The sequence below is a fragment of the Mustela erminea genome, chromosome 2, assembly GCF_009829155.1.
Source record: "Mustela erminea isolate mMusErm1 chromosome 2, mMusErm1.Pri, whole genome shotgun sequence".
Classification (NCBI taxonomy): Eukaryota; Metazoa; Chordata; class Mammalia; order Carnivora; family Mustelidae; genus Mustela; species Mustela erminea.
The window spans coordinates 162,729,503-162,752,969 of NC_045615.1; the positions used below are offsets into that span (position 1 = coordinate 162,729,503).

A 23,467-nucleotide genomic window follows, 5' to 3' on the forward strand; every position below is an offset into this window, starting at 1 on the left:
TATGGAGACATAATTAATATATAAGAAGCTGGACATAATGTATATAATTTCATGAGTTTAGAGATATGCAGACTTATGAAACCATCTCTATAATCAAGGTAATAAACATAACCATCACCTACAAAAGTTTCCTCCTGTCCCTTTATTTATTTTGTCTGTTTTTTTGTGTGGAAAGAAGATGAAATCTACCATCTTAAAAAATGAATTGTTAACTGCAGGTACCATGTTGTACAGATGTCCGGAACATGTTCATCTTGAATAGCTGAGTTTCATACCCATTTAACAACAGTTCCCCATTTCCCTTGCCCCTCAGCCCTTAGCCACCCCTACTTACTCTCTGTTTTTCTGACTTTGACTACTCTAGATAGCTCGTATCAGTGCAATTGTGCAGCTGCTTATCCTCTGTGGGGGGCTTACCGCACTGAGCGTAATGTCTTGCTGGTCAATCAATGTCGTCACTGGCGGTAAGGTTTCCGTCTTCTTCTTTTTTTTAATTTGAATACAGTTGACATATAATGCTAAGGTAGTTTCAGGTGCGCAACTTAGTCATTTGACAAGTTTACACATTGTGCTATGTTCACCACGAGTATAGCCACCATGTGTCCCACCACGTCACTCTTACGATGTCACTGTATTCTTTACGCTCTGCTTCTTATTCCTGTGACTTGTTCATTCCATAACTGGACGCCTGTACCTCCCACTCCCCTTCACCCATGTTCCCCAATCCCTCTACCCCTCTCTCCTCTGGCAACCATCAGTTTGTTCTCTGTATTTATAGTTCTGATCCTGCTTTTTGTTGGTTTATTCATGTTTTTAGATTCCATTTATAAGTGGAATCATATGGTATTTGTCTTTCTCAGTCCGACTCATTTCACTTAGCCCAACACCCATTTTAGGTCCATCCATGTTGTATCAAATGGTATAACCTCATTTAGTATGTCTGTGTAATATTTCACTGTGTATATATACCACATTTTCCTTATCCATTCATCTTCTGATGGATACTTGGGTTGCCTCCCTGTCCTGGCTATTGTAAATAATGCTGTGATAAACATAGCGGTTTACTTATCTTTTTGAGTTAGCATGTTTATCTTCCCTGGCTAAATCCCCAATAGCAGAATTATTGGATCATATTATATTTCCTTTTTTAATATTTTGAGGTACCTCCATACTGTTTCCCACAGCAGCTGCACAAATTTATATTCCCACCAACAGTGCACAAGGGTTTCTTTCTTTCCATATCATAGCCAACACTTTTTGTTTCTTGTCCTCTTGATTTTAGCCAGGGTTGTTTTTTTTTCTTTTTTGAGGCTGAATAATATACCTCATTTCCCATCCAGTTTCTGTCAACTGACACTTAGGCTGTTTCTATATCTTGACCAAGTGAATAATACTGCAATGAACACAGAATGCAGATATATCTTCAAGATCTTGATTTCAGGGTTTTTTTCCCCAAATCTACACATTTATTTATTTACTGTTCAGTAAGTTTTAGTCACTGAGGGGTACAGCATTACATGGATTCCGTGGCCAGTGGCTTTTGCAGGAAGGTTGCTTTGGAATTTGGCACAAATCATGCCACTGTTTTTATAAGCATGAGTTACCTTTCCCCAGATTACGTTGGTTTTGTTCAGTTTGCTACCAGGAGTCACTGTGTTGTTCTCGGCTTTGTACACATAAGCACATCTCTTGCCTAGATAGAATTCAGTTTCATCTTGAGCATAAATAACTTCAACTTTAAGAAGGTCTGTACGCTTCCCTCTGGTTCTGGAGACCCCATTCATAGCCAGCAAAAGTGGCCTTGGACCACAGCCTTCTAGATACATTTGTCGTTTTAGGAACCCTGTTCCGAGCAGGCCTCCATAGGCTCCAAGACGGCAGACAGAGAAGAGACCATTGTTAGGGATATATACTCAGAAACAGGATTAATGGATCACACAGTAGTTCTATTTCCAAATTCCTGAGAATCTCCATATTTGCTTTCATATCAGCTATATCATTTTACATCCCAGCCAACAGTGTAAAAGTTTCCCAGTTTCTCCTCATCCTCAGTAATACATATTTTGTGGGGTTTTTTGATAATAGGTAAGCTCACTAAGTGGTATCGTGTTGTGGCATTCCTTGATGACTGGTGATTTAAGCACTTTTTCAGATACTTCTTGGTCATTGGAATGTCTTCTTTGAAGAAATGTCTGTTCAAATCCATGGAGTTTTCTTGCTTTGTTTTGCTACTGAGTAGTAGGAGTCCCTTAATTACTTTGGATATTAACCCCTTATCCGATACAGAGTTTTCAAATATTTCTCTCATTCCATATATTACCTTTCATTCTACTGTTTCCTTAGATGCGCAGCTTGCCATAGTCCCTTGTCTACTTTTGCTTTTGTTGCCTGAGCTTTTGGTGTCGTACCCAAGAAAATCATTGCTGAAGCCAATGTCAAAAACGTTTTCCCTGTTTTCTTCTAGGAGTTATGGTTTCAGGTCTTAAATTTAAGTCAAGAATCCACTTTGAGTTGAGTTTTTTGTTACAGTGTAAGATAAGGATCTAACTTCACTCTTTTGCACATGGATATGCAGTTTTCCCAACATCATCTGTTTAAGAGAGTATCCTTGTCCTATTGTGTAGTCTTGGTACACCTGTCAAAAATCAGTTGGCTGTATAGGCATGGGTGTATTTGGGGATTCTCTATTCTGTTCCTTTTGCTTAGCTCTGCCTTTATGCCAGTAGAAAGAAAGATATTTTAAATGCAACTGACTGAACACTTCAGCATCTTTCCACTCTAGCTTCCCTTCCACCATCCTTCCCTGGTTGACACTGGTCATGATAATTTGGGGATCTGGCTAACGTTGACCAGGGGTACATTGAGCTGGACTTTACTGAAACATATTTATGTTTACAGTCACTTCTGTATTTAGTTTAAGTCGTTACTAACCATCCCATTTTAGAAATGTCTTCCTATAATTCTCTCACTCGGTGTGCCGACTCACCGGGGGTTCCGACATGAAAGCGCAGAGCCAGAGTTTGCAGCATAAAATGAGGATGTCCTATGGCATCTGGCATCTCAAATAAGAGGATAATACAGAAGAAATACAGTTTAAAACGCACTGAGCAAGGGACACGTGCGGAGCTCAGTTGGTTGAGCATCTGACTCTTGGTTTGGGTGCCGGTCATGACCTCAGGGTTGTAGGATGAAGCCCTGTGTGAAGTTCTGTGCTTAGCAGGGAGTGTGCTTGCCCCTCTGCCCCTCCTGCTGCTCATGTGTTCACTCTCTCTCTAAAATAAATAAATTACTAACTTAATTGATAAATTTTAAAAATGTACTAAGCAGGAAGCTAACCTGTGGAGACCTCTACTAACATCACATATGTAAAATCAAACAGAGGATTTTGTTCTCATTAGTACTTAACCAAAACAGGCATTATCCCCATTCAGAAATATATTTACTGGTGCAATTTATACAATTATAAACCCATAATAAGTTTTTTTGGTCCTTTTTAATGGAATTGTACTTCATAGAAAATAATAAGGGTCCATGTATCTGAAGGACAGAAATCCATAGCAGTAACTTCAAATAGTAAGTACAATTATGTGTGAAATCAAGCATTCCAAAACTCTCACTTATCAATAATAAAAGAGAAAACTCAGTTATTTTAGAGATACAATCTATTCTCTTATTATGCTCTATTTTGCTATAGAAAAATATATGATATTGTGTATCATATTCATATGTAAATATCCTAAAAAGTTTTTACACGAAAGGCAATCAAAGTGTGTTCAACAAAAATGTACGAAGAAGGGGCACCTGGGTGGCTCAGTGGGTTAGAGCCTCTGCCTTTGGCTCAGGTCATGATCCCAGGGCTCTGGGATCAAGCCCCGTATCGGGCTCTCTGCTCAGCAGGAAGCCTGCTTCCCACTCTCTCTGTCTCTGCCTGCATCTCTGCCTACTTGTGATCTCTGTCTGTCAAATAAACAAATAAAATCTTAAAAAAAAAACCAACTTTAAAATAAATGTAGGAAGAAAGCCTTATAGAAATGCCAGTCATTGATAAAAACTCACATTGCTTGTGTTTTTCTGCATTTGTAGATCTTCGTGGTATTTGTCAACTTATATAATTTTTCCAGTTTCTTTATTTCTTCTAACAAATATTCACTATTATAACCTAATTTTTTATTCAGTATTTTGTATTCTTGATTTTACTGAAGTTCTCCAAAATTGTACAAGCTTCAGGTCACATAAAACCTAGGTCCTTCACAAGAAGAAATTTTAGTATCTACTTGAATAATATCCTATTGTGTGTCACTGTAATGTGGAGCAACTTGAGAGATGATAATTACACTTATTAACACAACATTTCCGTATGCTTCCTTCCAACAGAATAGTTCTGAATTAGTAATGATGGCACTGAGGGCCGGCACTCAGGCAGTAAGAGCCACATCAACGCAAAGGCTTGCTTTAATTGCCCTTCTAGATACAAGTATCCGGAGCGCTCACCATCTGTTGGAGAACCACTTTGGGTCTTCCAGTAAGTGCATGACATCCTGAGGCGGAGGAGGGTATAGAGATGAGACACATCTAATACTTGCCTTCACGGAGTTCACCGTCTCAACAAGAGAAAACAGTAAATGGAACATAAAATTAAGATATGAACTCTATGTCAATGCTATGAACTAAATCATGACCCTCCCATTCAGATGTTGAAGCCTTAAGTCCCAGTGTATGATATTTGGAGATGAGGCCTTTGGGAGGGGACTCAGGTTTAGATGAGGCCATGAGGGCCCTCATGAGGTATCAGAAAGTTTGCGCTCTCTTCTCTCCACTGTGGGAGGAAGGCGACTGACTGTGAGCCAAGAAGAGGGCTGTCATCAGAACGCAATTGTGCGGGTACCCTGACCTTGGGCGACCCACCTCCACAACTGTGAGACAATAAATGTCTACTGTTTAGGTCACCCAGCCTACAGTATTTTGTTAGGACATCCTGACAGACCAATACGGTTATCAAATGTCGATTTTTTTTTTAATTACAACCCACTTTAAGGCAGAGATCATAACCCAACACACACACACGCACACGCACACGCACATGCACACGAACACAAATACTTACACTTCCAATATGTTATATATACACTCTCCATAGTTTTCTTTCTTTTTTTTTTAACTATTTTATTTATTTATTTGACACAGAGAGATCACAAGTAGGCAGAGAGGCAGGCAGAGAGAGGAGGAAGCAGGTTCCCTGCTGAGCAGAGAGCCCGATGCGGGGCTCGATCCCAGGACCCTGGGACCATGACCTGAGCCGAAGGCAGAGGTTTTAACCCACTGAGCCACCCAGGCGCCCCTCTCCATAGTTTTCTATTCAACCTCGTTTTGTAAAATCCTGGTCACAATCCTATTAATTGATTTTATAACCTCCTAATGGATCACAACCCATCATTTGAAAAGTTCTGTTCTATGTGACTATTTTGTCCTATTATGCGTTGACTTAAAAACCCATTAATATAAACTGAACAAAAGCCTCCATTAGCTTTAATACTGAGTGAAAAAAAAAAAGACACTGAAATCCTGATGAACCCCTTCTGCCAATTATTCATATGCATATTTTTATTCACATACATTGTATCAAAGGCCTCAGCTGTCCCTCTGTACACGTGCGCATGTACACACGCATCAGAACGCACACACACAGCACACACTCACGTTTCTCTCCTTCTGTCCATACGTTGGATTTGCCTGTTTCAGTGACAACTACGGTGAGAGCCCCCCAGCGCGTCACCAGAGTCTGAGTGAGGGGTTATTTCAGCTGCTCTTCACCATCCCAGAATCGCACTGAACCACAAGAATTTTCTGACAGGACTTGGCAAGATTTTCATTATATTCAAGTTGTTTATTCCGTTGGCAAATGTATCATAAAAGGGTTTGGCTCTTTTCTAAACTACACTGGGCATGTCTGTGTGTATTTGCACACATGTGTGCATGTGCACACGTGTGCACACATATGTAAATATTCTGTAACATATAGAATCACTGATGAATACATAGAAATGTTTTCTTAATTATTCAATGGTAACATTTGTGCCTGCGTTATTGTAATGATCAATAATTATTTACTCACAAAATACATTACATTGATGGAATGAATAATGCTAAAATACTACCTCCTTAGTACAACACTTCTCTCTATTTAAAATGCACTTTCAGCCTCCATTCTGCATGCTTTAGAAGAAGATGACCCACAAGAACAGGTACAGTCATAGTGTAAACACCAACTATGTTTTTTCTATCATTGCATATGTATGAATTTAAATTTATTGAGCCCATCACCATTAAGTACAGAAGGCAAGATGAATTTCTCACTGAAACAAGATCCATGTGTCATAGGGAAAAAAGTATCTGCTTGCTGAATACACAGATCTTAGCTACGTTTGGAACACAGGTTAGTATAGATCTCTCCATGAAACTGATTCTAGATTTTCAGTAAGTAGGAGACAGTGTCTTAAACTGGTTTTGATGAACATAAAATTGGAACAGACAATTGCAGGAAGATTCCATAACCCACTCCTCCACTTCCGTCCGTTAGCTGCATCTTACAAGGGCGAGCTACACACCTTACAGTTAACAAAACATCATCAAAATTTTATGAACAGAAGTCCACAGTTTACATTAAAATACATTCTTTGTCTTCACCATTCTACAAGTTAGACAAATGTGTAATGTTTTAAGGACCTATTTAGCCAGAGCGACTCCAACTCTGTTAAACAGCCATTTTGTTGTTTGTGCAGTAAATCTTAAACTGACCCTGCCCCCCCTCCCCGAGAAACTTACTTAGAAGCAAGTCTGGAAAACCAGTAAAATATGGTTGGCCAGTTCCTAATAACAGAGCCCAGAATACAAGGCCAGTTCAGCCAATTCCTGATAACAGAGCCCAGAATAAAAAGACGAGTCAGGCCAGGTGGAGACATCCAATCAGTAAAAAGCACACATATTGTCTGCCTAACCAACAAAGAATGTAAACCCCATCTTTTGGGTGCCAAACTTGAGCGCCAGTTCTGACCAGAATAATAGGTTAGTTCAAACAGCTACTATAGGGTAAATTGTAATTCAACTGGCCACCGGCATGTGGCCTAACATGACTATGCAATGTTACAATCTCATTGGCCACCGATGTGTGGCCAGGCTTTTGCTCTATAAAAGTTAGTCTGTGAGGCTGGGAGGGGTCGCTCTCTTCGGGGATGGCCCTGGCCTTTCAGTCTGCCTTCTAATGCTTGGCATAGAATAAAGCTTTGCATAACTTTCACCTTGTCTCCGTCTCGTTCCTTTGATAGCAGACCTAACAATGTCAAGTGTTCCCATTCCGGTAACGGGCAGAAATCCATGCACCAAAGTTTGTGGCAGCAGTATTCCCGATAGCCGTAGACAGCATGTTTTAAAATACAAGGAAACTAAGAAGTCTCTCTTTTCCCAGTAGATGATCAAAGGTTTCTTCAATTCATTTCTCTCCGCATCTGATGGGAAAACAATACAACTGCCCCTCCTCTCCGCATTTCTCTTGGCCAGAATTCGCCTGCTTCTTGGCTCACTTTGGTCATTTCAAGAATGGGCAGAATCCATGTGGAGTCAGGGCGTGACCAGCAACTTAAGGGCATCCAAGAAAGGTCCCCGGTGTAAGTCCTGGAATCACGCACAGCAGTCGGCGGTAAAACTAGACGCTCCCAAGCCCGCACCGTGTGGCGGTGCCAGAGAGCCCATGGACCCGCCGCAGAGATGCTTTGTCAGGTGGGGGTCAAGAGACGGAGGGAGTGGGGGAAGAAGGTGGGGGTCAGGGTCGCACAATGTCACAGCCTGTTGTCACTCTTCCCGGTCCGTCCCGTGGGAAGCCAGTTTGAGCCTCGGACCGACCGGCTGAGTGAGAGGACTGATCATCGCCTTATTTTACAAGTTACCAATCAAATCTAATTACTGCATTTTCCAAACTCCCAAATATCCATTCTTTTCTTCATCTCCTTAGTTCCTCTTTTTTGTAATCCATATTTTCCATAAATCCCAAGCTTGTTTTTCTTGTTCTTTCCAGTATAACCCTTTCAGGCTTTGGAACTGTGCTACATGCTCTTCCCTCTGACTGTGATGTTCCCCCCTCCCTGGCAGGCCACTACTCATCTCTAACAACCAAGTGCCGGTAATTCTCCTTTTGCGCATCCTCTGACACCCGAGCAAATTCACTCCCTACTTCTGACGACGCTATAATGAGTCACACGAGAGTCTCTGGTCTTTCTCTTCTTCCGCTTCTGTCAGACTATAAGCATCTTGAGAGTAGAGGCTGTGTCACACTTATATTCCCTCTTCAGCGGCTCTTACAGAATCTGGCTCCAGAGCACTGAATTGATGAACCGATTGATCCACTGATTAACACCCTTCTTGGGAGCCCTGCTTTAGCGTGATGCATTGGTCTCTGTCCTCTCTGAATTTTTCAAAATGTATTTATTAAAATTTCATGAGGCCACTTTGCACTTCCTTTGAAGTCCATGTTCTTTACCAAAGATGGAAGCAGGCCTCATGATCTAGTCTCACTTGAAAATTGTGATCGCCGATGGCAAACGACACCATCCCCCAGAGTATGTTTGCATTACATTGGTTGCTTTGAATGATCAGAGACAAGTTCTTCTGAAAGCTTTTCACCACCACTAGTATCTTTATTTCCTAACCGAAGGACTTCTCTAGTAGAGCATGCATCTCTGACAAGTCCTAAGTCAATGACAAAATCAAGACGAACTCTGTGTCAGTTTCTGCTGAACTGGAGGATGCTTTCCTCTCTAAGCCAGACATCGCTGTCTGAAGACACAGCATTTTAATTGTTAATGGTCTCAGAATTAACATTATTTTCTCAGTAATGACGTCCCAGCGACAGAGGGATTACTTGTTCCTAAGTGCTGATTCTCTGCATGTTTGTCCAATATGCCACACCAGGAAGGTCATAAAGTGCTCTTATATTTAGTATTTTTTATTATTTTTTTCTGGGCTGAAATTCGGAATTATTTCTCCTGTGATAAAACTCAATTGTAATTTCTCTTTGTTTTGTTTGGAAGACAGAGACAAGGTTTTCCTTATTTTATATGTGGATATAGACCGATTACAATACAAATCAAATATAATTCCTAACAAAAGGAACCTTTAAAAAGGAATCTTATTCATTTTTTTCTTTCAATTCAGTGATGGAACATTTCAAAAAAGAGCCCAGCAAGCTTGAGCCACGTTGTTTAAGAAAACTAAAATTTATCAGTCTTATCTGTAGATTCATGGGAAAGAAAAGTTATAATTATATGTTAGCACTTTGGGGGCCGTGTGTCCCACTTTGGAATTTTTCTGCAGGGTTGCCTGTAACATAACTCTGTCTACTTTTCCTATAGAAAGGCCAAGCTCTCAAGTTTTCCTGAGGAAGAATCCTGGCAGTTTTCACCTGTAAGTTAGAAGAGGTGTATCCCCCCAACCCCAATTCCACTGGCTGACAATGAGACTAGAGGACGGGCAATTTTCATAACTGTTGTAATGCAGGTTCTGTTACCTTGTCCTAGAGCTCCCTGATCCTTGGTTTTATCTTCCTCTTGAAGGTGTCTTCCATCTGCTCCTCAGCACTCTGTTTCTCCTCCCACCTTCTGTTAACGGCCTTTATGTCTCTGTATATCTAGGACCACGGACTACATTTGGAGACAGTTTCCTGATGCTGCATGCCCTATGCCCTAAAACCATCTTTGTCGCCGCCACAGAGAATTCCCAGGTTAAATGTTACATAGAAGAATATTTCAACAATCTATACAAGAAAGGAAACCTGGACCGAGTCTTGGCAGTGGAAAGGAAAGGTTCGCATTCGCGAGGCATTTCAAGTCATGATCAAAATAATTTGGTGCCTAACTGGGGGTGATAGAGAGGGAAGAAGCTGTTAAGCAGAAATGGAAATCAGAGAGCTCTGCTAGTTATCAGTTACTGCTTGACAGGAGAGGGTGTCAGGGTGTGTGTGTGTGTGTGTGTGTGCATGCACGCATGTTATCATGGGGAATCTATCAAAATAGCTAAAAAGAACCAAGGAGAATTTCCTATCATTTCCTAATTTCCTATCATTTTTGACCTATAAAAATGGCAAATGCATTTGATTCAACCTAAAAAAATCAGACCCAGAAAAAGTCATTTTCATCGCGGACCATCTTACTGGCACGTTCGCAACTTTCTATTTCCAGTTTCCTTCTAGGTTTGTGTGTTCAGAAAAATACTCAGTGATAAGTCGTACAAGCCTCCTTCGGCCTCTAAACTACCAGCAAATCTACAGATGTTTTCTTTTTAACAATAATAATACTAGAGAAGTGCACTTCCGTGAAGATTAGAGCATATTATCCTCACACTAATATCCCCAGGGAAGACATTATCCTCATCGTACATATGGAAACAGGCTCAAAGAGGTAAAACAGCTTGTCTGACGGCAAATGGAAAGTGATGACCTCTGTGGATTCTAGGGGCTGGTCTGCGGCTCCTTCGGTCCGTGCGGCTTGCCCGTCGGTGAAACAGAAAGGTGGACATTAGGTGTGCCCCGCGTCAGCTCTGTCTAAATCAGCAGAAATAAGCCAACGAAACAAAACAAGGTCAGCTTTCATTCCCTAAATTGTGATCATTTTACATGGGCTTGAATGCATGCAGCAGCATGAAAGTTATTCAAATTGTCACTATCGCCCTTTTTCAAAAGACTTGTATCTGCGGACCTCCTCTCGCATTACAACCTACAGAACTTCGCTGTTGAGAAGCCCACGAGACGGTGTCACAGTGAAAAAAACTTTTCCTGTTCTTCTGCCCAAATTTGCCTTTCCTGGTGCTCGCGGCTTTCCCCTAATGACTGTCTAGAGAACATGCCCAGTGCATTTTCTTTGTTCCACAGAAGAGGCCTGCAGAAGACTCCGGATTTTAATTTGAAAAATAAATAAACGCCCTTGAAAAAGGAGGAGTGTATTCCCTTAGGCCTCTTTCATTAACATGAGCTTCGTGAAATGCAGAGTTCAGTCCTGGGAGTCAAGGTTAGAGGCAGAAGACCACACAAACTTGGAGACGCCTTAAAGAATTAGAGAGAAAAATGTGGTTTATTAGTTATACTAGTTACAGAATGAACAGCATATTGTATGTGCTGTGTTAGAGGTATGTTATGAATAACAAAAGCCCTGGAGCATTTACATATTTGTTTTCAGCAATCCTGGCAGTTGGATTTCACCATTCTATGCCTCTTTGCCAGAATCACTAAACACTGGTACATATGGCATCTGAAGGACCATATGCCATAGAAAATGTTAGCTGATGCCTATACTTCTATATTATATTTCTATTTCAGATTTTTGCAGTTTGAACAAAGAACAGTAGAAAAAACAAAATATTGGACAAGCAGTAAACAGCAAAGTGAAAAAAATGCTTCAGAGAAAGCAAATAAAGGAAATGAATCTACCATGAGTTAACATGGCTACATGGTAATGAATCAGATACGGGAAGTAATTGTTTTGCATGAATAAATTTAGATAGCCTTTCATTCTATTATTTTGGAGCTAAGGGCTGCAACAGGCATAGTGAGAGCTGACATATTTTTCTTATCTTATTCTTTCTGACATTTCTTGCTAAAATCATAGTCTCCATTTGATTGAAATGAATTAACATGAAGGCTACTACAGTCAGTGACATCTAAATCTAGGTTAAAACAGAAAATTCAATATCAAGAATTATTTTGCAATATTTATTTAGATTTTTGAATGAGATTTTTAGCCTGCATCTAGGTTTTTTTTTTGTTTTTGTTCTGAGACACAGAAAGACTCTACAGTTAAAGTCAACATAATTGAATACTTAGCTCTCTCAAAACAGGGAAACAAACAGAATCTCTTGGCCAACTGTGATACTGTGATTTATTTTATATATATATATTTGATCATTCCGATGACCAAAATATATTTATTATATATATTTGATCTTTACAAACAGTTCCTGGCTCACAGTTCGCAAAACCCCTGAATGTCCTGAGCTTGTAAGAGCAATGGGAACATCTTTTATTATGTTTGGTCTCTTAGTCTCAGTTCCTGAAATTGCTTCAGAGCCACAAAGCTGAAACAGGTGTCTGTAATTCATACAAACCCCTTTTCCACCACAATTTATGTTAATGAAGGTCACTTCCAGAAAATACCTAAGGATGGGGGCTATTGACAGGGGAACCAATCATGTCTAGAGGGTTGGAACTCTCAGTTCTACCCCCTGATTTCTAGGGAGGTAGAATGACTAGAGGCTGAATCAGTCACCAAGAGCCAATGAGTTAATCAATCAGATAACAAAGACTTCATAAAAACCCAAGAAGAGAATTCAGAGAGATTCCAGGTTGGGGAACCAGAATTCTCAGACCCTGCTGGTATCAGAATTGCTTGTTGGTATTGGAAGCCTACACACACACACACACACACACACACACACACAGGAATTGAGTCCAGGAACCCAAAGAGCAACACTTTCCCAATAAGAAAAATACCAAAATAACTGAACAGTTGTAGTATATAATAGGTAAGTGATAGACCATTGGGAATAACTTGGTGAAGATACTAATAAAACTGCTTATCTGCAATTTTCTAAAGGCAGTTTATTCTTTTTAATAGCCTCAAACAAAACAGAACAAAACAAAACAAAACCACAAATTCTTAGTCTAAATCTGGCCTGGAATAGGCATCATCCAAAATTGTGGAAACTTGATAAGAGGTTGGGCTACTTGACTCAGTGACTGAATGAGTGAGCCTACTAGAGTAAGGTATGGGGGGGGGGAATTTTGACAATGTAAAGCATAAAAGTTGTAATATTTTGGCTTAAAAGTCATCTAATAATATTTAGTTTAAAAGCAGAATTGTGTAGGGTATTGGAGCTCTCCAGAGAAACAGAATGAATATAGAAGTAAAGCCAACATAAATAGATGAATAGAGATAGAGAGAGAGATTGATTTGTTATAAGAAATCGGCTCATTTGATTACAGAAGCTGAGAAGTCTCACAATCTGCCATACGCAAGCTGGAGACCCAGGAGAGCCAGTGGTGTGATTCCAGGCCTATCTGAAGGCCAAAGAACCAGAGGCGCCAGTGATGTAAGTTCTAGTACAAGGGCAGGGGAAGACTGATGCCGAGCAGGCAGAAAGGAAGAAAAGAAACCCTTCCTTCCTCTGCTTTTTGCTCTCCAAGACCTCGAAGAATGGGATGCTGCCCGCCCACGTCGAGGGGAGGCCCCCTACTTGCCACGTACGCCTCATCTCATCCGGAAACTTCCTCCCAGGCACACCTAGAAATGGCGTTTACTCTGGGCACCTCATGACCCAGTCAAATTAACACATAAAATTAACCATCACAAGTAGGACTTTACCGGCTTAAAGCAATTGTGTTCTTTCTCCTGAGAGATAAACAATCCTAAAAACCAAAACAGAACAGAACAGTTCTGCAAATGGATATCACTGCTTTTTCATATTACAGATGAGAAAACCAGCTCAGAAAGTTTGTCTTCCTGCTCTTATGTCTTAACTGTACCTTGGAATTACATCTTGTTCTAGCAGTGACCCTCCCCCCCCAAACTGGAAGATTGGAAACAAAATACCTTTTTCAGAGGAATTGTATATTGCTCAATAAGATGCAAAACTGTTATGAAACATGGAATCTTAAGCCTTTCCTACAAGAGTTTGCTCTGTATGGAGGCTGTGAAGAGATCTGGGTAAACTTAGGGCTGTAATTTCATGTCCTAATTATTCCAGAACCACGAATCTCGGGCTCCCACACCTACACCAAGAAACCAAATGTATGTCAGGACTCTTCTGTAATGCTACATGGTTCTCCCTTAACAGAGCTCCTAACCCTAAAACCAGAACAAGGTAGACGTACTTGTTTCTTAGGGCGTCCACAACCAATTGCTATGAGCTCTGAAACAAAACAGAAATGAGTTCTTTCATGTTCTGGAGGCCAGAAGTCCAAGGTCAAGGTATTGCTCTCTATGAAGCCTCTAAGACAGAAAACGTCTTGGTCTCTTCAACTTCTGGTGCCTCCAGGCACTCCTAGCTTGTGGGTGCATAATGCCAGTCTCGACCTCTGTCTTTCCAGGCCCTTCTCCTCATCTTCTGCCACGCCTCTCTCATGTGTCTCTCATGAAGGTATTTGTCAATGGGTTAAGAGCCTATTCACGGAATGTAGGATGATCTCATCTTAAAATCCTTAACTTAATTACATCTGTAAAACCCTTTTTCCAAACAACATCACATTCTCAGATTCTAGGAACTAGAATGTGGACATATATTTTGAGAGTGGCACCGTGCAACCCACCACAGTTCACTTTTGGCCCCCTAAAACTCACGTTTGTCTCACATATTCACTCTATCCCAATATCCTCGTCCAAACTCACTTCTCTACAGCATCAGCTCTGAGTCCCAAACCTCATCTAATCATCATCAGCTCAAAACTCCCAAATCCCATCACCTACATCAAGTACGGGTCAGATTCTGAGTGTGTTCTGCCCTGAAACAAAAGAGTTCTTTCTGTGGACACATAAAACAAGAAAACAAATTATTTGAATTTTAAAATATAATGATGAGATAGGTGTAACATTAGACATAAACAGGATAGACCTTCCCATTCCCAAAGAGAGTGGGGGGGGCAGTGGAAAGAATAAAGGGGTCACCAGTCCCAGGTAAGTTTGAAATACATATTGAAAAGTTCTGTTAAGTCTCGGGACCTGGGAATAATACGGTGTATCTTAATGCTCTGTCCCCGAGACTCCAGAGGCTTCTATACAACCTGCAGGGGCTCTACCCTTGGAATCATTATTACTTTTTCCTGAAGGGTAGCATATGTTTGCAGTTGTAATTTCCTGCTTGAGTAATTTTGGAAGCTCAACAGCTTTCTCTCATTATGTCCTGTTTCTGTCCCTTTCAGTCCAAGTTAGCAGTGTTCCTGCTGAAATAACATTCTCAAAAACCATGTGGGTCCCTCGTGTATGTCACGAGAGTCCACAGCCTTAGATATTTTCTGGAAAACCCCATCACTTCTGCCTTCTCCTGAGATGATTGAGTATATCCTATTGTTTGAGCAAAAGCTTATCCAGCCCTACACTTGGACTTCTCTCCAGAACACACTTCCTTAATAGTGAATTTCTTAATGTTCACATCCTTTGAAATCTGGAGAAGCCAAGAACTTCTGAAATCACCAAGTGTTGGCTCCTTTTTGCTTAACAGTTTCTTCCTTAATTTATCTCTTTCCTTTTACGTTTTGCTAAGCAGAAAGAAAATAGCAGGCTGCATCTCCAGTACTTCGCTTGGAAATCTCTTCAGCAACATATTCAATTTCATCATTTACAGTTTGTTTTCTCCACAACTGCAGAACACAATGCAGCCGAGTTTTATGCCACTATATAACAATTCCTCCAGTTTTATACAAAATTCCTTCCGTTTCCAGTAATCTGTTCCTCTTTTCCTTCTGAGTCCTTACCAGAATCGCCTTTACTATCCATATTTCCACCAACAGTCTCCTCAGGGCAATCTAGACTCTTTCTGGTATGCGCTCAAATTTCTTCGAGCCACAACCCATTATCCAGTTGTTACATACATGAGCCAAAGATGGCCTCCACATACTGTCGTCTATGTTGTTTACTTCTTTTTTTTAAGATTTTATTTATTTATTTATTTGACACAGAGAGAGGCCACAAGTAGGCAGAGAGGCAGGCAGAGAGAGAGGAGGAAGCAGGCTCCCCGCTGAGCAGAGAGCCGGGACTCGATCCCAGGGCCCTGAGATCATGACCTGAGCCGAAGGCAGAGGCTTTAACCACTGAGCCACCCAGGCGCCCCTGTTGTTTACTTCTTAACAGCAGGCTGAGACTCATTCGTCCCAAACCCCACCCTGTCAAACTCACATTTTTACACAACCAGTTGTTTCTTGCTTTTAAAGATTTTACTTCTTTGAGAGAGCGAGCAGAGAGGGAGAAGCAGACTACCCCTGAGCAGGGAGCCTGACGTGGGGCTCAATCCCAGGACTGCGGGATCATGATCCAAGCTGAAGGCCGACGCTTAACCCACTGAGCCACCCAGGTGCCCACACCACCAAGGTTTGCTACCCCATAATCTTGCTCATGCATTAGCCATAGATAAGATAATGACCCTAAACTGTGGCTGCTCTTCAGAACTCTCTGACCTGGAGAATCCTGTCGGGCTGCCGTGTGACCTCACGTCTCCCAACTCCTGACCCTTAGAAGGTCCCTTGCACTCCCCCCTTTTGAATGGTGGCCCCCCACTCTGGCCTCTGGACAGTCTCTTGCTCAAACCCACCAAAATGTTGCCCAAAATAAAGGCTGATTGTTAGTTAAGTCTGAGTTATTTTTTTCTTTTATCAATCATCTTTTGACAGTACAGTCTTTGCTTAATGCCAGGCCATGAGGATGTGCTTGTTTTTTTTTTCAGTTTTCTAGATTTTGGCCTTACATTTAGAGCTGACCCATTTTGCATTAATATTGGTATATAAAATGTGAAATTTAGTTGTTTTCTTTTGGAGTTCCTTTTGGATAATGAATATCCAATTTTTCTAACACTACATGTTGAAGAAACTACTCTTTCTCTATTTAAGAATTTTTGTACTATTGCCAAAAATCAAATGGTTGCATTTGTGTGGATCTATTTCTATATCTCTGTCCTGTTCCATTTACCTACTTGCCTATTCTTTTGCCAATACCACACTGTCTTGATTACTGTAGTTTCACGGTAAGTCTAAAATTCAGGTACTATAAGTTCTCTAAATGTATTCTTCTTTTTCAAAGTTGTTTTAGCTACTCTATTTCCTTTGTCTTTCCATAAATACTTTACAAAATATCCCTCTGTAACTTTGACAATAGTCTTAGATCTATACATTAAGAAAAATTGATAATTTTCCTATAGTGAGTATTCTAATTCATAAATAAGACCTATTATTTAAATTGCATTTCATTTCTTTTGTCAACATTTTTATTTTCAGCATGCAGATACTGCACAGTTCAGTTAGAATTATTCATAGGTATTTTCCTTGTCAGAAACTTCTTTAATTTTTAAAAAATTTTGATATCTAATTGCTCCTTGCTAGTATGCCATAGTTGTTTTGTGTGCTGACCTTTCGAAGATGTATCTAGTGACTTTGATTAGCTCATATATTTGCCCTAAAATTTTACTCTTTTTTTAAAAATTTTATTTATTTATTTGAGAGAACGAGACAGATCACAGAGGGAGAGGAAAGAACAGGCTTGCCGCTGAGTGGAGAGCCCCATGCAGGGCTCCATCCCAGGACTCTGAGATCATGACTGAGCCAAAGGCAAACAGTTAACCAACTGAGCCACCCAGACGTCCTTTCCTAAAATTTTAAGAAAAATTCCTGGAAATTACTTGTGTTGGAAATAATGTCATCTATGAACAGGGATAGTTTATTTCTTCCTTTCCACCCCATACATCTTTAATTTCTTTTCCTTGCCCTACAAAAATGGCTAGGACTGTCAGAATGGTATTCAATAGTGATGAGGAAAGTGAACTTCCTTCCTTTTTCCAATCACCTAAATATTTGAGTGCAGCCCTTTCTGCCTATGGGTCCTATCCCCATACTTTAATAAAACTATCTTTTTTGCACAAAAACATCTCAAGAATTCTTTCTTGACGGTTCACTCTAGGACCCCAACCCACATCAAATCATATAATTTTGGTGCCCAACCCGCCAGCTGAGTCTTCTCGTCTGGACTCCGAGACTCTGCAAATTCGGAAGCCAGTATGCCCACTAACATGGCTTCTTTGTCCCGTGAACCTGGGGAAGACCTCCAACTTCTCTTCAAATGACAACGAAGGTCTGGAGGATGTCACTTGGCACGTGGAAGCTCTTGATAATACACAATCAAAGCCCTAAATGACACTCAAAATAGCATTTCCCTATTAAACACTGACATAACGCAAATAGGTAAAGCAGTTTTACAAAATAGAACGGCATTAGACATTTTCATTGATGCACAAGGTGAACCTGTGCTATCATAAAAACAGGACGTTGTGTATATATTCCAGATCATCACAGAAATGTAGCAGGGTTGCTAAAAGATAAATACTTGAACTGGTGCTTTACATGATCTCTCTCTCTCCCTATCCTTTTGTGATTGGTTAAACTCCTGGGCTGGAAGAAAATTCTGATCAACTATCAAAGGCTTTTTTAATTGGGGTTTCTTTTCCCATATAAACCTTATTTTGTTGTTTTTTCCAGTGTCTGGGTCTCCTCTCATGCCAAGACTCCTTTACTGCATCTGGTAGCTCCTATATATACGTATCTATATTCAGAAATTCTATATATAGAAAATATATATATATATGAATTTATACGCATATATATAAGTTCTGCAACTGATCAATGTTGACCCATAGGTAGGGACATCTTTATGTCCCTATTCAGCAGGAAGAAGTCACAGAAGATAAGACCTTCCGCCCTCAACAACCTTAAAGATTGTTCCAGGGTGAATTATGTAGAGAACAAAGACAAAAGGAAATGTAGATAGAATTAAGTTTCCATACAACTTGTCATCCATTGACAAATACTTGAGACAGGCAGAAGATGACATTCCTCCAGGAACTCCCAACTGTCTTAAGGTTAACGTTTTGTTAAAGGCGGAAAAACAACCTCAACTTGACAATAATCAGGCCTCCGGGATTCCATAAATCTTCGTTAGCATATGAAAATCCTTTTGGACACTTCCTTTATTTCTATCCCCAACTTAATAATGTGTAACCAATTACTCTTCACAATTCCAGTGCAGCTCTTTCTGCCCACAGATCCTGTCCCTGTGCTTTAATAAAACCATATTCTTTTATTTGCACTGAAAAAAAAAAAAACATAGGAAACACGCATTTTATCACCACCAAGTGCAATGTCACTGTAGATTATTTGTAGTTGTTTATAAAACGCTCTCCCCTATTCTTAGTTTGCAGAGCATTTTTAACAAAAATGTATGTTGAATTTTATCAGATACTCTTTCAGGATCGATTGATAAAATCATGTGGGTTTTCCTTTGTGAGGTTGTTAATATGGTATATTAAACTGATTAGTTTTCAAATACTGAAACAGCCTTGCATTCTTTGGATAAACTCCATTTTTCTTTAGTATCATTTTCATTTTATATATTGCTGGATTCAATTTATTGATATTTTACTGGGGACTTTATGTCTATGTTCATGAGGGATATTGATCTGTGAGATTTTTTCTGTATTGCCTTTGTCTTGGTTTCGTATTTTGGTCTCATAAAATGAACTGTGATATATTTCCCTCTTGTCTATTTTCTGGAAGAAATTGCATAGAATTTCTGTTATGTTTTCTTTAAACATTTGGTATATTCACCAGTTAAGCCGTATAAGCATAGAAATTTTTTCAAATGACTTTTTTGTTCTACACTTGATCTTAGCCAAAAGGCCGATAAGCGATGACTTTTTAGTTCTTATTGTTGATTGCTGTGAATTCAGCTTCTTTAGTAGGTATAGGACCTCTGGGTATCCATTCCATCTTGGGTGAGCTTTGGTAGTTTATGGTTGTCATTGAATTGGCATTTCATCGAATCTCATGGATTTGTCAAGTTTTTTATAGTATTAGCTTAGTATCCTTTTATCATCTAGAGTCCGTAGTTATATCTCTTCTTCCATTCGTGATATTAGCAATTTCTGTCTTCTCTTTTCTTCGTCAGTCTTGCTAGATCCTTCTCAATTTTATCAACCTTTTCAAAGAACCAGCTTGTGTTTCATTGATTATTATCGCCCTCGACCCACAAGGGCGACAAGAAGCCCCAGTTCAGATGTATCTTCTCTCCCTTTATTTCTGCAAGTCTACACACTTATATAGGTTTACATGACCAATCAGCCAGCAGGGTACAGGAGGGAGCGAATCAGGCTGCGCACCTAAACGAACAACTTCGCTAGCAACCAATGCTGTTTACCTCCTCTTTGGGCTTCCGCTGAGTCTCACGAGGCAATCCTCACCTGGCAACTAGCCAGGCGCCATCTTTTTTTTAAATGCTTTTTTTTTTTTTTTAAGATTATTTATTTGACAGAGATCACAAGTAGGCAGAGAGGCAGGCAGAGAGAGAGGAGGAAGCAGACTCCCTGCTAAGCAGAGAGCCCGATGTGGGGCTTGATCCCAGGACCGTGGGATCACGACCTGAACTGAAGGCAGAACCCTTAACCCACTGAGCCATCCGGGCGCCCCCAGGCGCCATCTTTTAATGGCGGAAGCCGCGCTGGCCAGGGGCCCGCCTCCGACATCTCCCCCTTTTTTCTTTTATGGCAAGGATCGTGCCTGTCTTAGGTTGTCAGTGGCGGGGAATATCCTTACCCGTCATCAGACGGCAGATATCAATGATCTGCGTCCTGTCTTAGGTTGGTATATTTCCCCCACCAATCTTATCCGTCGTTGACTACTGATCCAGCATACTTAGCCACACTTGGGGGGATGTTCCAGCCTCGATGGCTAACAAGGCCTGCACCATGGCTTGCTGTTGCCTAGGTTGCTGTCGCCTCCAAATTTGCAGTTTCCTTACTAGCAGAATCAAGCCCACTACGAGGATTGTCATCAGACCAATTACGCTAGCCCATTGTTTCGTAAAGGTTAACACATCTTGCAATGTTTTGATTATCTCTGGGAGGGTTGCAAGCTCAACCCTGGTGTTATTATCCTTGTTATGCCTAGTAGCAGGTGCTGAGTATAGTTTTGGAATTCTGCGGACTAATTCCCCCGCAAGTATTGGCAGAGCTGTCGGGAGACATTCTGTAAGTCACTCATGTTAGTATAGGTTATGGGAGTTACACAAATTGCCGGGAAGGGTGCTATACATCCCAGTCCCAATAGGGCCCCCCATATGTCCACTTGTTCTTGAACCAAATCCACTCTCTGGTTGACTATCAGGATTCCTGCTTGCAGATGTGCATTGATCTGAGTCTATGTTTGAAGGGAAGCCACCGTTCCTTCTGCAAGGGTGTTCACAGCTTCCGCAGTGGGTATAGTTGCAGCAAGCGAGACTGCTGCTGCTGTGGCAGCTGCTGTAGATATAGCCATGCTGTCACAACGGCGGCTGTGATACCAAAATCTCTCTTCTTTCTGGATAGCACCACCGGTAACTTGTCCTCTGGAATGGAAACTGGGATAGGAACACGGGTAGGGATACGCATAATCACAGCCAGCTTGAAGGCCGTGACATTCCAGCACTGGGAAAGATAGCAATTCTTAGTGTAATTCAACGTATCATTCAGCTCGCTAACATTTGTTACGAGGAAAAGGAACGGTGGCGAGACGCATATAAGAAGAGTTGAGGAATTTGCCACCATTTAACATGGACAATTGTACCCTGTAAAGGTATTATTTTTATAAGTAGGAAAGCGTGGAGTGAATGTAAAGCTATGCATTTCATTGATGTAAACTGAGCGCAAGGTACTCTGATATCCAGACCACGCCGGTGGCCATACCCTGTTATTGGTGCACCTGGGCAACTTAAAAGGTTGATATGGCCCCGAGGCATTAATAGGTTTCACAGGGGCCAAACCCTGGATCACAGGTGGTCCCATTGAGGTATGTTTGGCAAGCTTTCATCTAGGAACCATAGAGCCGCCTTTTCCACTGTATTCAAAAAGGCCCGAGCAGTTTTTGCTTTTAGTGGAGTTCCATTGGTTTTCAGCAGGTCTTTTAAAGACCCTTCCAACCGCACTTTAGATACTTCAGATCCCACACAGACAACAGACGCGGACGTTAAAGACACTAACTAATACATTAACTTTTTACACGCATATACTTCAGTCGACCTTTACTCCCCGCTTTACCGCGGAATTCCCACTTTTGAACGTGGCTAATGTCCCCGCTTACCTGCGGACCCTTACTCCCCGCTTTCCTGCGGATTACCTTGCAAGATTTCTTTATTTAGTTCCCAGGTGCCGGCACCATTTATCGCCCTCGACCTGCAAGGGCGACAAGAAGCCCCAGTTCGGATGCATCTTCTCTCCCTTTATTTCCGCCGGTCTACACACTTATATACGTTTACATGACCAATCAGCGAGCAGGGTACAGGAGGGAGCGAATCAGGCTGTGCACCTAAACGAACAACTTCGCTAGCAACCAATGCTGTTTACCTCCTCTTTGGGTGTTCCGCTGAGTCGCACGAGGCAATCCTAACCTGGCAACTAGCCAGGCGCCATCTTTTAATGGTGGAGGCCGCCCTGGCCAGGGGCCCGCCTCCAACAGATTATATTTTATATTTTTAACCTCTTTTATTTCTATTCTTATCTTCATTATTTTCTTCTGCTTCTTTTGGGTTTATTTTTCCTTTTCCAGTTCAAAATGGAAGTTTAGATTATTGATTTGAGATCTCTCTTCTTTTTTAATATAAGCATCTAAAGTTATAAATTTCTACCTAAGTACTACCTTAGCTACATTCCACAAATTCTGTTCTCTATTTTTATTTTCTTTCATTTCAAATACTTTCTATTTCTCCTAAAATTCCCTATTTGAATGTATAGGCTGTTTTGACACACATTTAAATTCTAAGTGTCTGTTAACTTTCTAATGTTTGTTTCTGGCTTACTATCTTTCTGATATCTGGTTTTTGCTTGGTATGGTCAGAGAACGTACTTAAGATAATTCTGATTATCCTAAATTTGTCAACTTTATGTTCTAGGATATGATGTATTTTAGTGAGTGTTCATGTGCATGTGGGAAGAGATATTTCTACTGTTGTTTGGTCAAATGTTCCATAAGTTAAAATTAAATCTAGTTGTTTGATGATGATGTTCTATTACTCTACAACTATGCTGATTTTCTTTCTACTCATTCTACTATTAATATCAGAGGAGGTTTTAGGTCTCCAATGAAACTTTAGTAACTGTCTATTTGTCCTTTCAATTCTGTCAGTTTTATGTAATGTAAAGCAGCATTATTAGGTGCATACAGATTTAAGATTATTATGAATTATTGGTAATGTGTCCTTTTGATTATTATAATAAATAATCATTTTTTATCCCTGGTTCTGTTTTTAGCTATGAAATCTATGTGAGCTACTCATGTAGCCATTAAGCTTTCTATTGATTAATGTTTGCAGACATTACTTTTTATCTTTTTAATCTATACATATTATTATATTTGCAATGATTGTTTTTTAGACAGCACAAATTTGGTCCATGGTTTCTTCTTTTTTCCTTAATCCATTCTGGCCATCTCTGCATTTTCTACTGTTATGTTTAGACCATTTACATTTAATGCACTGAATAAGGTGTTTGCATTTAGGTCTACCATTTTATCATTTCTTTTTTGTTTATTTATCTGGCTTGTGTTCCTCTGTTTTCCCTTTCCTGGCTTATTTTGGGTTATGTTAACATTTTTGGGTATTCATTTCAATTTATCTGCTATGTTTTTCACTATGTTTCTCTTTGCATAGCT

At 40.4% G+C, this 23,467-nt stretch overlaps 1 pseudogene; it reads right to left on the minus strand.

The window, feature by feature from the left end:
• Positions 1–1,481: 1,481 nt before the first annotated feature.
• Positions 1,482–3,001, minus strand: LOC116582791 (annotated as a pseudogene).
• Between the last annotated feature and the right edge of the window lie 20,466 nt (positions 3,002–23,467).